Here is a 14,646-nt window from a genome sequence, read left to right as displayed (position 1 = left end):
AGGGAAACCAACGCAGTGCTCAAGATGTAGCAAGAAGGATTTCCGGTGCCATTGCCGGGAGATCTACACACAAGTCAAGACATACCAAGTACCCATCACAATCTCTTATCCCTCGCATTACATTATTTGCCATTTTCCTCTTGATTCCCTCTCCCCCACTTCACCCTTGCCGTTTTATTCACCCTCTTTTCCGCTCGCCTCTTTTTCGTTCGCCTCTTTTTGCTTGCCTTTTTTGCTTGCTTGTGTGTTGGATTGTTTGTCACGATGCCTCAAGATAATTAATACTAAATTGTGTGATTTTTCCAATACCAACAATAATGATTTTATTAGCACTCCGATTGCTCCTCTTACCGATGCTGAATCTTGTGAAATTAATACTGCTTTGCTGAATCTTGTCTTGAAAGATCCATTTTCTGGCCTTCCTATTGAAGATGCCGCTACCCATCTAAACAGCTTTGTTGATTTGTGTGATATGCAAAAGAAGAAAGATGTGGATAATGATATTGTTAAATTGAAGCTATTCCCGTTTTCTCTTAGAGATCGTGCTAAAACTTGGTTTTCGTCTTTGCCTAAAAATAGTATTGATTCTTGGAACAAGTGCAAAGATGCTTTTATCACTAAGTATTTTCCTCCCGCTAGGATCATCTCTCTTAGAAATGATATTATGAATTTAAGCAACTTGATCATGAGCATGCTGCAAAATCTTGGGAGCGGATGAAATTAATGATTCGCAATTGCCCTACTCATGGTTTGAATTTACGGATGATCATACAAAAAATTATGCTTGATTGAATTTTGCTGCTAGAAATCTTTTAGATACGGTCGCAGGAGGCACTTTTATGGAAATGACTTTAGGATAAGCTACCAAACTCCTAGATAATATTATGGTTAATTATTGTCAATGGCACACTGAAAGATCTACTAGTAAAAAGGTTCATGCTATAGAAGAAATTAATGTTTTGAGTGGAAAGATGGATGAACTTATGAAATTGTTTGCTAATAAGTGTGTTTCTTCTGATCCTAATGATATGCCTTTGTCTACGTTGATTTAGAATAATAATGAATCTATGGATGTGAATTTTGTTGGTAGGAATAATTTTGGTAACAACGTGTATAGAGGAAACTTTAATCCTAGGACGTTTCCTAGTAATTCCTCTAATAATTATGGTTATTCCTACAACAATTCTTATGGAAATTATAATAAGATTCCCTCTGATTTTGAATCTAGTATTAAAGAATTTATTAGTTCACAAAAGAGTTTCAATGCTTTGATTGAAGAAAATTTGTCTAAGATTGATGAGTTGGCTAGGAACGTGGATAGAATTTCTCTTGATGTTGATTCTTTGAAACTTAGATCTATTCCACCTAAGCATGATATCAATGAGTCTCTCAAAGCCACGAGAATTTCCATTGATGAGTGCAAAGAAAGAACTGCTAGGATGCGTGCTAAAAAAGATTGCTTTATAAAAGCGTGTTCTTCTAGTTTTGATGATAATAAGGATGAAGATCTAAAAGTGATTGATGTGTCTCCTATTAAATCTTTGTTTTCCAATATGAATCTTGATAATGATGGGACTGGAGATGAGTCAACTTTAGTTAAAAGGAGTCCCAATGATTCGGAGTTTTTAGATCTTGATGCAAAAATTGCTAAAAGTGGGATTGGAGACGTCAAAACTTTACATAGCAATGAACGCACTATTTTGGATTTCAAGGAATTTAATTATGATAATTGCTCTTTGATAGATTGTATTTCCTTGTTGCAATCTGTGCTAAATTCTCTGCATGCTTATAGTCAAAATAAAGCTTTCACCAAACATATCGTTGATGCTTTAATGCAATCCTATGAAGAAAAGCTTGAATTAGAAGTTTCTATCCCTAGAAAACTTCATGATGAGTGGGAACCTACTATTAAAATTAAGATTAAAGATCATGAATGATATGCTTTTGTTGGGGAACGTAGCAGAAATTCAAAATTTTCTACGCATCACCAAGATCAATCTATGGAGTAATCTAGCAACGAGGGGAAGAATAGTGCATCTACATACCCTTGTAGATCGCTAATCGGAAGCGTTCAAGTGAACGGGGTTGATGGAGTCATATTCGTCGTGATCCAAATCACCGATGATCCTAGTGCCGAACGGACGGCACCTCCGTGTTCAACACACGTACAGCCCGGTGACGTCTCCTACGCCTTGATCCAGCAAGGGGAGAAGGAGAGGTTGGGGAAGACTCCATCCAGCAGCAGAACGACGGCGTGGTGGTGGTGAAGGAGCGCGGGACTCCAGCAGGGCTTCGCCAAGCACTACGAGAGACGAGGAGGGAGAGGGGTAGGGCTGCGCCAACAGGGAGAGCAAATCACATGTGTTGGGCAGCCCCAAACCTCAAGTATATATAGGGGGAGGGGAGGGGCTGCGCCCCCACCTAGGGTTCCTTCCCTAGGGGTGGCGGCCAGCCCTAGATCCCATCTAGGGGGCGGCCAAGGGGGAAGAGAGGGGGCGCACCACTAGGTGGGCCTTAGGCCCATGTGAGCCTAGGGTTTGCCCCCTTCCCCTCTTGGAGGCGCCTTGGGCCTTGGTGGGAGGCGCCCCAGCCCACCTAGGGGCTAGTCCCTTCCCACTATTGGCCCATGTAGGCCTCCGGGGCTGGTGGCCCCACCTGGTGGACCCCCGGACCCCTCCGGTGGTCCCGGTACACTACCGGTGATGCCCGGAATACTTCCGGTGGCCAAAACCATACTTCCTATATATCAATCTTTACCTCCGGACCATTCCGGAACTCCTCGTGATGTCCGGGATCTCATCCGGGACTCCGAACAACATTCGGTAACCGCGTACATACTTTCCCTATAACCCTAGCGTCATCGAACCTTAAGTGTGTAGACCCTACGGGTTCGGAAGTCATGCAGACATGGCCGAGACAACTCTCCGGTCAATAACCAACAGCGGGATCTGGATACCCATGTTGGCTCCCACATGCTCCACGATGATCTCATCGGATGAACCACGATGTCAAGGACTTAATCAATCCCGTATACAATTCCCTTTGTCTAGCGGTACGATACTTGCCCGAGATTCGATCGTCGGTATCCCGATACCTTGTGCAATCTCGTTATCGGCAAGTCTCTTTACTCGTTCCGTAACACATCATCCCGTGATCAACTCCTTGACCACATTGTGCACATTATGATGATGTCCTACCGAGTGGGCCCAGAGATACCTCTCCGTATACACAGAGTGACAAATCCCAGTCTCGATTCGTGCCAACCCAACAGACACTTTCGGAGATACCTGTAGTGTACCTTTATAGCCACCCAGTTACGTTGTGACGTTTGGCACACCCAAAGCACTCCTACGGTATCTGGGAGTTGCACAATCTCATGGTCTAAGCAAATGATACTTCACATTAGAAAAGCTTCAGCATACGAACTACATGATCTTTGTGCTAGGCTTAGGATTGGGTCTTGTCCATCACATCATTCTCCTAATGATGTGATCCCGTTATCAACGACATCCTATGTCCATGGTTAGGAAACCGTAACCATCTATTGATCAACGAGCTAGTCAACTAGAGGCTTACTAGGGACATGGTGTTGTCTATGTATCCACACATGTATCTGAGTTTCCTATCAATACAATTCTAGCATGGATAATAAACAATTATCATGAACAAGGAAATATAATAATAACCAATTTATTATTGCCTCTAGGGCATATTTCCAACAGTCTCCCACTTGCACTAGAGTCAATAATCCAGTTCACATCGCTATGTGATTAACACTCAAGGTCAAATCCCATGTGACTAACACCCAAAGAATTCTGGGTTTGATCATGTTATGCTTGTGAGAGAGGTTTTAGTCAACGGTTCTGCAACATTTAGATCCGTATGTACTTCGCAAATCTCTATGTCATCTTGTAGATGCAGCTACTATGCTATATTTGGAGCAATTTCAAATAACTGTTCTACTTGGAGCTATTCTAAATTGTTGCTCCATTATACGTATCCGGTATCTCTACTTAGAGCTATCCGGATAGGTGTTAAGCTTGCATCGACGTAACTCTTTACGTCGAACTCTTTATCACCTCCATAACCGAGAAACATATCCTTATTCCTCTAAGGATAATTTTGACCGCTATCTGGTGATCTACTCCTAGATCACCTTTGGACCCTCTTGCCAGACATGTGGCAAGGCACACATCAGGTGCGGTACTCAGCATGGCATACCGTATAGAGCCTATGACAAAAGCATAGGGGACGACCTTCGTCCTTCCTCTTTCTTCTGCCGTGGTCGAGCTTTAAGTCTTAACTTCATACCTTACAACTCAGGCAAGAACTCCTTCTTTGGCTGATCCATCTTGAACACCCCCAAGATCATGTCAAGGTATGTGCTCATTTGAAAGTACCATTAAGCGTTTTTTTATCTAGCCTTATAGATCTTGATGCTCAATGTTCAAGTAGCTTAATCCAGGTTTTCCATTGAAAAACACCTTTCAAATAACCCTATATGCTTTCCAGAAATTCTACATCATTTTGGATCAACAATATGTCATCCACATATACTTATCAGAAATGTTGTAGTGCTCCCACTCACTTTATTGTAAATACAAGTTTCTAACAAACTTTGTATAAACCCATAAACTTTGATTACTCCATCAAAGTATATATTCCGACTCCAAGATGCTTGCTCTAGTCCATGGAAGGATTGCTGGAGCTACCATACCTTTTAGCATCCTTAGGATCGACAAAACCTTTCTGATTGTATCACATACAACCTTTCCTTACGAAAACTGGTAAGGAAACTTGTTTTGACATCCATCTGCCAGATTTCATAAATGCAGCTTATGCTAACATGATTCCGACGGACTTATGCATCGCTACGGGTGAGAAAATCTCATCGTAGTCAACTGCTTGAACTTGTGAAAAACTCTTCGCCACAAGTCGAGCTTCATAGACGATGACATTACCGTCCACGTCCGTCTTCTTCTTAAAATCCACATGTACCTAACAGCCTTACGACCATCAAGTAGTTCTTCCAAAGTCTACACTTTGTTTTCATACATGGATCCTCTCTCGGATTTTATGGCCTCGAGCCAATTTTCGGAATCCGGGCCCACCATCGCTTCTCCATAGCTCATAGGTTCATCGTTGTCCAACAACGTGACCTTTAAGACAGGGTCACCACTTAGAAGTTGTACACACCCTTGTCGACCCATGAGGTTCGATAGTAACTTGATCTGAAGCTCCATGATAATCATCATTAGCTTTCTCTTCAACTGAGGCAGGTGCCACAGAAACATTTTTCCTGTGTTGCGCTACTCTCTGGTTGAAGTAAAGGTTCAACAACCTTATCAAGTTCTATCTTCCTCCCACTCAATTCTTTCGAGAGAAACTTTTCCCCGAGAAAGGGCCCGATTCCAGAAACAATCCCTATTGCTTTCGGATCTGAGACAGGAGGTAAACCCAACTGTTTTGGGTGTCCTTTGAAGATGCATTTATCCGCTTTGGGTTCGAGCTTATCAGCCTGAAACTTTTTCACATAAGCGTCGCAGCCCCAAACTTTTTAAGAAATGACAGTTAGGTTTCTATAAACCATAGTTCATACGGTGTCATCTCATCGGAATTACGTGGTGCCCTATTTAAAGTGAATGTGGTTGTCTCTAATGCCTAACCCATAAACTATCGTGGTAATTCGATAAGAGACATCATGGTATGCATCATATCCAATAGGGTGCAGTTATGATGTTCAGACACACCATTACACTATGGTGTTCCAGGCTGTGTTAGTTGTGAAACAATTTCCACAATGTCTTAATTCTGTGCCAAACTCGTAATTCAGATATTCATCTCTATGATCATATCATAGATGTTTTATCCTCTTGTCACGACGATCTTTCAACTTCACCCTGAAATTACTTGAACCTTTCAATAATTCAGACTCGTGATTCATCAAGTAAATATACTCAACATCTACTCAAATCATCTGTGAATTAAGAACATAACTATATCCACTACACGCCTCAGCACTCATTGGACTGCACACATCAAAATGTATTACTTCCAACAAGTTGCTTTCTAGTTCCATTTTACTGAAAACGAGGCTTTCATTCATCTTGCCCATGTTGTATGAGTTGCATGTCTCAAGTGATCCAAAATCAAGTGAGTCCAAACGGTCCATTTGCATGGAGTTTCTTCATGCATATACACCAATAGACATGGTTCGCATGTCTCAAACTTTTCAAAAATGAGTGAGCCCAAAGATCCATCAACATGGAGCTTCTTCATGTGTTTTATACCGATATGACTTACGTGGCAGTGCCACAAGTAGGTGGTACTATCATTACTATCTTATATCTTTTGGCATGAACATGTGTATCACTACGATCGAGATTCAATAAACCATTCATTTTAGGTGCAAGACTATTGAAGGTATTATTCAAATAAACAGAGTAACCATTATTCTCCTTAAATGAATAACCGTATTGCGATAGACATAATCCAATCATGTCTATGCTCAACGCAAACACCAATCTCGATGGTAGAGGGAGCGTGCAATGGTTGATCACATCAAGCTTGGAAAAACTTCCAACACATATTGCCAGCTCACCTTTAGCTAGTCTCCGTTTACTCCGCAGCCTTTTATTTTGAGTTTACTAACATTTAGCAACCGAACCGGTATCTAATACCATGGTGCTACTAGGAGTACTAGTAAAGTACACATTAACACAATGTATATCCAATATACTTCTATCGACCTTGCCAGCCTTCTCATCTACCAAGTATCTAGGGTAATTCTGCTCCACTGGCTGTTCCCCTTATTACAAGAGCACTTAGTCTCGGGTTTGGGTTCAACCTTGGGTTTCTTCACTAGAGCAGCAGCTGATTTGCCGTTTCATGAAGTATCCCTTCTTGCCCTTGCCCTTCTTGAAACAAGTGGTTTCACCAACCATCAACAATTGATGCTCCTTCTTGATTTCTACTTTTGTGGTGTCAAACATCGTGAATATCTCAAGGATCATCATATATGTCCCTGATATATTATAGTTCATCATGAAGCTCTAGCAGCTTGGTGGTAATGACTTCGGAGAAACATCACTATCTCATCTGGAAGATCAACTCCCACTCGATTCAAATGATTGTTGTACTCAGATAATCTGAGCACAAGCTCAACAATTGAGCTTTTCTCCTTAGTTTGCAGGCTAAGAAAATCGTCGGAGGTCTTATACCTCTTGACGTGGGCACGAGCCTGAAATCCTAATTTCAGCCCTCGAAACATCTCATATTTTTTGCGACGTTTCAAAATGTCTTCGGTGCCTCAACTCTAAACCGTTTAACTGAACTATCACGTAGTTATCAAAATGTGTATGTCAGATGTTCGCAACATCCACAGATGACGTTCGAGGTTCAGCACACTGAGCGGTGCATTAAGGACATAAGCCTTCTATGATGCAATGAGGACAATCCTCAGTTTACGGACCTAGTTCGCATAATTGCTGCTATCAACTTTCAACTAAATTTTCTCTAGGAACATATCTAAACAGTAGGACTGAAGCGCAAGCCACGACATAATTTGCGAAGACCTTTTGACTATGTTCAGGATAATTAAGTTCATCTTATGAACTCCCACTCAGATAGACATCCCTCTAGTCATCTAAGTGATTACATGATCCGAGTCAACTAGGCCGTGTCCGATCATCAGGTGAGACAGACTAGTCATCATCGGTGAACATCTTCATGTTAATCGTATCTTCTATACGACTCATGTTCGACCTTTCGGTCTTCCGTGTTCCGAGGCCATGTCTGTACATGCTAGGCTCGTCAAGTCAACCTAAGTGTTTCACATGTGTCCTGAGGCCATGTCTGTACATGCTAGGCTCATCAACACCCGTTGTATTCGAACGTTAGAATCTATAACACCCGATCATCACGTGGTGCTTCGAAACAACGAACCTTCGCAACGGTGCATAGTTAGGGGGAACACCTTTCTTGAAATTTTAGTGAGGGATCATCTTATTTAAGCTATCGTCGTTCTAAGCAAATAAGATGTAAAACATGATAAACATCACATGCAATCAAATAGTGAGATGATATGGCCATCATCACTTTGCTCCTTTTGATCTCCATCTTTGAGGCTCCATGATCATCATCGTCACCGGCATGACACCATGATCTCCATCATCATGATCTCCATCATCGTGTCTTCATGAAGTTGTCTCGCCAACTATTACTTCTACTACTACAGCTAACGGTTAGCAATAAAGTAAAGTAATTACATGACGTTTATATTGACACGCAGGTCATAAATAAATTAAGACAACTCCTATGGCTCCTGCCGGTTATCATACTCATCGACATGCAAGTCGTGATTCCAATTACAAGAACATGATCATCTCATACATCACATATATCATTCGTCACATCCTTTGGCCATATCACATCACAAAACACTTGCTGCAAAAACAAGTTAGACGTCCTCTAATTGTTGTTGCAAGTTTTTACGTGGCTGCTATAGGTTTCTAGCAAGAAAGTTTCTTACCTACGCGAAAACCACAACGTGATTTGCCAATTTCTATTTACCCTTCATAAGGACCCTTTTCATCGAATCCGATCCGACTAAAGTGGGAGAGACAGACACCCACTAGCCACCTTATGCAACTAGTGCATGTCAGTCGGTGGAACGAGTCTCACGTAAGAGTACGTGTAAGGTCGGTCCGGGCCGCTTCATCCCACGATGCCGCCGAATCAAGATAAGACTAGTAACGGCAAGCAAATTGACAAAATCGACGCCCACAACAACTTGTGTTCTACTCGTGCATAGAAACTACGCATAGACCTAGCTCATGATGCCACTGTTGGGGAACGTAGCAGAAATTCAAAATTTTCTACGCATCACCATCACCAAGATCAATCTACGGAGTAATCTAGCAACGAGGGGAAGGAGAGTGCATCTACATACCCTTGTAGATCGCTAAGCAGAAGTGTTCAAGTGAATGGGGTTGATGGAGTCGTATTCGTCGTGATCCAAATCACCAATGATCCTAGTGCCGAACGGACGACACCTCCGTGTTCAACACATGTACAACCCGGTGACGTCTCCTACGCCTTGATCCAGCAAGGGGAGAAGGAGAGGTTGGGGAAGACTCCATCCAGCAGCAACACGACGGCGTGGTGGTGGTGAAGGAGCGCGGGACTCCAGCAGGGCTTCGCCAAGCACTACGAGAGACGAGGAGGGAGAGGGGTAGGGCTGCGCCAACAGGGAGAGCAAATCACATGTGTTGGGCAGCCCCAAACCTCAAGTATATATAGGGGGAGGGGAGGGGCTGCGCCCCCACCTAGGGTTCCCTCCCTAGGGGTGGCGGCCAGCCCTAGATCCCATCTAGGGGGCGGCCAAGGGGGAAGAGAGGGGGGCACACCACTAGGTGGGCCTTAGGCCCATCTGAGCCTAGGGTTTGCCCCCTTCCCCTCTTGGAGGCGCCTTGGGCCTTGGTGGGAGGCGCCCCAGCCCACCTAGGGGCTGGTCCCTTCCCACTATTGGCCCATGTAGGCCTCCGGGGCTGGTGGCCCCACCTGGTGGACCCCCGGACCCCTCCGGTGGTCCCGGTACACTACTGGTGATGCCCGGAACACTTCCGGTGGCCAAAACCATACTTCTTATATATCAATCTTTACCTCCGGACCATTCCGGAACTCCTCGTGATGTCCGGGATCTCATCCAGGACTCCAAACAACATTCGGTAACCGCGTACATACTTTCCCTATAACCCTAGCGTCATCGAACCTTAAGTGTGTAGACCCTACGGGTTCAGGAAGTCATGCAGACATGGCCGAGACAACTCTCCGGTCAATAACCAATAGCGGGATCTGGATACCCATGTTGGCTCCCACATGCTCCACGATGATCTCATCGGATGAACCACGATGTCAAGGACTTAATCAATCCCGTATACAATTCCCTTTGTCTAGCGGTACGATACTTGCCCGAGATTCGATCGTCGGTATCCCGATACCTTGTGCAATCTCGTTATCGGCAAGTCTCTTTACTCGTTCCGTAACACATCATCCCGTGATCAACTCCTTGACCACATTGTGCACATTATGATGATGTCCTACCGAGTGGGCCCAGAGATACCTCTCCGTATACACAGAGTGACAAATCCCAGTCTCGATTCGTGCCAACCCAACAGACACTTTCGGAGATACCTGTAGTGTACCTTTATAGCCACCCAGTTACGTTGTGACGTTTGGCACACCCAAAGCACTCCTACGGTATCTGGGAGGTTGCACAATCTCATGGTCTAAGGAAATGATACTTCACATTAGAAAAGCTTCAGCATACGAACTACATGATCTTTGTGCTAGGCTTAGGATTGGGTCTTGTCCATCACATCATTCTCCTAATGATGTGATCCCGTTATCAACGACATCCTATGTCCATGGTTAGGAAACCGTAACCATCTATTGATCAACGAGCTAGTCAACTAGAGGCTTACTAGGGACATGGTGTTGTCTATGCATCCACACATGTATCTGAGTTTCCTATCAATACAATTCTAGCATGGATAATAAACAATTATCATGAACAAGGAAATATAATAATAACCAATTTATTATTGCCTCTAGGGCATATTTCCATCAGCTTTATGTGATTTGGGTACTTGCGTTTCCATGATTCCAAAAACTTTGTGTGATGTGTTAGCTTTCCGTGAATTTGATGATTGTTCTCTAAATTTACATCTTGCAGATTCCACTATTAAGAAACCTATGGGTAGGATTAATGATGTTCTTATTGTTGCAGTAGGAATTATGTGCCCGTAGATTTCATTGTTCTTGATATTGATTGCAATCCTACATGTCCCATTATTCTTGGCAGACCTTTCCTTAGAACAATTGGTGCAATTATTAATATGAAAGAAGGGAATATTAGATTCCAATTTGCATTAAGGAAAGGCATGGAACACTTTCCTAGAAAGAAAATTAAATTACCTTATGAATCTATTATGAGAGCCACTTATGGATTGCATACCAAAGATGACAATACCTAGATCTATACGACTCATGTTCGACCTTTCAGTCTCTTGTGTTTCGAGGCCATGTCTGTACATGCTAGGCTCGTCAAGTCAACCTAAGTGTTTCGCATGTGTAAATCTGGCTTACACCCATTGTATGCGAACGTTAGAATCTATCACACCCGATCATCATGTGGTGCTTCGAAACAACGAACCTTTGCAATGGTGCACAGTTAGGGCGAACACTTTCTTGAAATTTTAGCGAGGGATCATCTTATTATGCTACCGTCGTTCTAAGAAAATAAGATGTAAACATGACAAACATCACATGAAAATCATAAAGTGACATGATATGGCCAATATCATCTTGCGACTTTTGATCTCCATCTTCGAGGCGCGACATGATCACCTTCGTCACCAGCATGACACCATGATCTCCATCATCATGATCTCCATCATCGTGTCTTCATGAAGTTGTCTCGCCAACTATTAATTCTACTACTATGGCTAACGGTTAGCAATAAAGTAAAGTAATTACATGGCGTTTTCATTGACATGCAGGTCATAAATAAATTAAGACAACTCCTATGGCTCCTGCCGGTTGTCATACTCATCGACATGCAAGTCATTATTCCTATTAAAAGAACATGATCAATCTCATACATCACATATATCATTCCTCACATCCTTTTGGCCATATCACATCACATAGCATACCCTGCAAAAACAAGTTAGATGTCCTCTAATTGTTGTTGCATGTTTTACGTGGCTGCTATGGGTTTCTAGCAAGAACGTTTCTTACCTACGCAAAACCACAATGGTGATATGCCAATTTCTATTTACCCTTCATAAGGACCCTTTTCATCGAATCCAATCCGACTAAAGTGGGAGAGACAGACACCCGCCAGCCACCTTATGCATCAAGTGCATATTAGTCGGTGGAACCAGTCTCACGTAAGCGTACGTGTAAGGTTGGTCCAGGCCGCTTCATCCCACAATGCCGCCGGATCAAGATAAGACTAGTAACGGTAAGCAAATTGAAAAAATCATCGCCCACAACTGCTTTGTGTTCTACTCATGCATAGAATCTACGCATAGACCTAGCTCATGATGCCACTGTTGGGGAACGTAGCAATAATTCAAAATTTTCCTACGTGTCACCAAGATCAATCTAGGAGATACTAGAAAACGAGAGAGAGGGGGTGCATCTTCATACCCTTTAAGATCACTAAGCGGAAGCGTTACAAGAACGCGGTTGGTGGAGTCGTACACGCAGCGATTCAGATCACGGTCGATTCCGATCTAAGCGCCGAACAACGGCGCCTCCGCGTTCAACACACGTATAGCCGGGGGACGTCTCCTCCTTCTTGATCCAGCAAGGGGAGAGGATAAGTTGAGGAAGAACTCTGACAGCACGACGGCGTGGTGGTGATGGAGCTCGTGGTTCTTCGGCAGGGCTTCGCCAAGCGCTACAGAGGAGGAGGAGGTGTAGGAGAGGGGGAGGGGCGGCGCCAGGGGAAGGGTCTAGGTCTTCTAGCAGCCCTCCGACCCCCACTATATATAGGAGAAGGGGAGAGGGGCCGGCCCCTTCAGATCCCATCTAGGGGAGGGGTAGCGGCCAGGGAGGGAACCCTAGATGGGTTTTGGCCCCCCCACCCCTAGGAGACTTGCCCCCCAAGCCAGGAGAGGAGGCTCCCCCACCTCTCTTGGTTACGTGAGATGGGGTGGGAGGGGCGCACAGCCCCTTAGTGGGCTGGTGTGCCCCTTCCCCTTGGCCCATAAGGCCCCCAACACTTGTCGGGGCCTCCGAAACCACTTTCGTACATGCTGGTCGTCACCCGATACCCCCGGAACTATTCCGGGCTCCAATACCCTTCGTCCAATATATCGATCTTCACCTCTGGACCATTCTGGAACTCCTCGTCACGTCCGGGATCTCATCCGGCAATCCGAACAACCTTTGGTAACCACATACTATTTCCCATAACAACTCTAGCATCACCGAACCTTAAGTGTGTAGACCCTACGGGTTTGGGAACCATGCAGACATGACCGAGACATCTCTTCGGCCAATAACCAATAGCAGGATATTGATACCCATATTGGCTCCCACATGTTCCACGATGATCTCATCGGATGAACCACGATGTCGAGGATTCAATCAATCCCGTATATAATTCCCTTTGTCTATCGGTATGTTACTTGCCCGAGATTCGATCGTCGGTATCCCTATACCTTGTTCAATCTTGTTACCAGCAAGTCTCTTTACTCGTTCCGTAACGCATGATCCCGTGGCTAACTCATTAGTCACATTGAGCTCATTATGATGATGCATTACCGAGTGGGCCCAGAGATACCTCTCCATCACACGGAGTGACAAATCCAAGTCTCAATTCGTGCCAACTCAATAGACACTTTCGGAGATACCCATAGTGTGCCTTTATAGCCACCCAGTTACGTTGTGACGTTTGGCACACCCAAAGCATTCCTACGGTATCCGGGAGTTGCACAATCTCATGGTCTAAGGAAATGATACTTGACATTAGACAAGCTTTAGCAGACGAACTATACGATCTTGTGCTATGCTTAGGATTGGGTCTTGTCCATCACATCATTCTCCTAATGATGTGATCCCGTTATCAACGACATCCTATGTCCATGGTTAGGAAACCGTAACCATCTATTGATCAACGAGCTAGTCAACTAGATGCTTACTAGGGACATGTTGTGGTCTATGTATTCACACATGTATTACGGTTTCCGGTTAATACAATTATAGCATGAACAATAGACAATTATCATGAACAAGGAAATATAATAATAACCATTTTATTATTGCCTCTAGGGCATATTTCCAACAAATAATACAATAGTCGTTTATAATAATCAGTAATAGTGTGTCATACAGTATATCAATACATCTCTTATGTTTGCTAAACCACGTAAATACAATAATTAATACTAATGGTGTTTTTATGTCTCACCGATCACCCCTCAGAATGAGCGGTGACTGGGGCAGTGGTGAAGATTGTAACGGGGACACTGATCACCCATGCGAAGAACATGAGCACCCCTAATGCCTTGAACCAACCGCGGGTCTTTGGAGGCAGTGGCGGAGCTATGTTGAGACCGGGGGGCCATTGCCCCCCCCAGCCTTGGGATTTTTCTGAAGATTTTTTTCGGTAGATGCATAGATTGAAGAAAATACAAACTTTTACCCCTTTGAGAGTAGCCATCCCAAGCTATCTCCATCACTGCCCTAGGGGCAACTTGTGGCAATGTGTTTGTTGTGCTCTAAGAGGTCCTCGACCGTCAAGGAGCACAACGCAGCCGTAAACAGAAGATGAAGCATCACCTGCAACATTCGAAGCATCTTACACATGTATAATATAAATTGCATGTGTACCGTAGAATGATAGGCATGTTCTTACCCAACCGGCGGCGCCGAGGGGGGCCATCGCACCATGCCTCGGTGGGGCGGCGTGGTAAAATATTAGTGCAGCATCGTAACCTAGACGGAGTATGTTGATGATCGTCTGCATCGGGCAGGACTCGGTGGGACGACGTGGCAAAAGATCAGTGCAACATCGTAACCTAGACGGAGTATGTTGATGATCATCTGCATCGGCAAGATCATCCTCAGGAA

The sequence above is a fragment of the Triticum urartu genome, chromosome 6, assembly GCF_003073215.2.
Source record: "Triticum urartu cultivar G1812 chromosome 6, Tu2.1, whole genome shotgun sequence".
NCBI lineage: Eukaryota > Viridiplantae > Streptophyta > Magnoliopsida > Poales > Poaceae > Triticum > Triticum urartu.
Note: the sequence above shows the minus strand (reverse complement) of the source record.